The 1,648-nt window shown below is 49.9% G+C and overlaps 1 pseudogene; it reads left to right on the forward strand.

The window, feature by feature from the left end:
• The first annotated feature begins 557 nt into the window (after window positions 1-557).
• On the forward strand, window positions 558-675 carry LOC124778788 (annotated as a pseudogene).
• The last annotated feature ends 973 nt before the right edge of the window (window positions 676-1,648 follow it).

Genomic DNA, 1,648 nt, shown 5'->3' on the forward strand with positions numbered 1-1,648 from the left:
AAATATTAAGGTCCTGCATCAAATAGTTTTTTCAGAAATGGGTCAAATACTTGCCCAAATTAACATGGTTAGATAGGGAGGGTGTGGCCTCTTTAACTGAAGCTGAAAGGAAGGTAGTAAAAATTTTAAAAATTTTGTTATTTCCCTACCATAATTCCTTCTGAACTAGCGGCCCTGCACAGTGATCACTCAGCATCTGACGATGTTCAAGCCCCTTGCCTGGTAACCAACACTAATGTGCTGTGGTGGCCGTCCTTGTCACACAGAATTTCAACTCTAATCATTTACGTACCTGCCAATGAAGTGTATGTGTACGAAGTTACCTTGACATCCGTGCGTCTTCTGGGTGCTTCAATATTATTTATTTATTAATTTCCGCAGTTACAACGAATGCCTAAACTAAATCAGGTTTTTTTTCTTTTTTGTTTTAAAGGCATCAGTCTTCTGGCTGGTTTTATGCGGCCAACTACGAATTTCTCTCCTGTGCAAACCTTTTCATCTCAGGGTAGCACTTGCAACCTACACCCTCAATTTTTTGCAGGCTGTATTTCAGCCTCGGCAACGGCCTTGCCGCAGTGGATACACCGGTTTCCGTGAGATCACCGAAGTTAAGCGCTGTCGGGCGTGGTCGGCACTTGGATGGGTGACCATCCAGGCCGCCATGCGCTGTTGCCATTTTTTCGGGGTGCACTCAGCCTCGTGATGCCAACTGAGGAGCTACTCGACCGAACAGTAGCGGTTTCGGTCAAGAATACCATCATTACGACCGGGAGAGCGTTGTGCTGACCCCACGCCCCTCCTATCCGCATCCTCCACTGAGGATGACACGGCGGTCGGATGGTCCCGGTAGGCAACTCGTGGCCTGACGACGGAGTGCTATGTATTCCAGTCTTTGTCATCCTGTACAATTTTTACCCTCTTCAGCTCTCTTTAGTAGCATGGAAGTTATTCCCTAGTGTCTTATCAGATGTCCTGTCATAGCATCCTTCTTCTTGTCAGTTTTTTCCATATTTTTTACTCGCCGATTCCTTACGTGATCAGTCCACTTAATTTTCAACATTCTCCTGTAGCATCATATCGCTAATGCTTTCTCTTCTGCTCTGATTTTTGCAAAGACCATGTTTCACTGTCATACAATGCTGTGCTCCAAACGTATAGCCGGTCGTGGTGGCCGAGCGGTTCTAGGCGCTACGGTCTGGAACCGCGCGACCGCTACGGTCACAGGTTCGAATCCTGCCTCGGACATGGATGTGTGTGATGTCCTTAGGTTAGTTAGGTTTAAGTAGCAGAAATTTCTATGATTGATACCAGTACACTTCTCTCGGCCAGGATTGCCCTTTTCTGCCAGTTGTATACAGCTTTCTGTGGCGAAGTGGAAATACGACCTGGATCTGATTTTCAGCGGCAAATGTCGTAAGCAATAACAATGTTTTTGTGGATGGCAGCAGCGGTGTGCCAGCCCCGCGGCTGCGGCGCTGTCTGGAATGGTGCGGCTGGCAGCGTGGTTTGCCGGCATGGCCCCAGGATCAATACGGCCGGGCGAGGCCCTCCGCAGTGGCTGCCGCTGGGACGCGGAGGCGGCGGCGGCGCAGCCAGCCGGCTGGTTGCCCTCCGAAGACTCCGGCGGCTGGCTGACCCCAGCGCGCCG

Source organism: Schistocerca piceifrons, chromosome 2 (genome assembly GCF_021461385.2).
Source record: "Schistocerca piceifrons isolate TAMUIC-IGC-003096 chromosome 2, iqSchPice1.1, whole genome shotgun sequence".
NCBI classification, from domain to species: Eukaryota; Metazoa; Arthropoda; class Insecta; order Orthoptera; family Acrididae; genus Schistocerca; species Schistocerca piceifrons.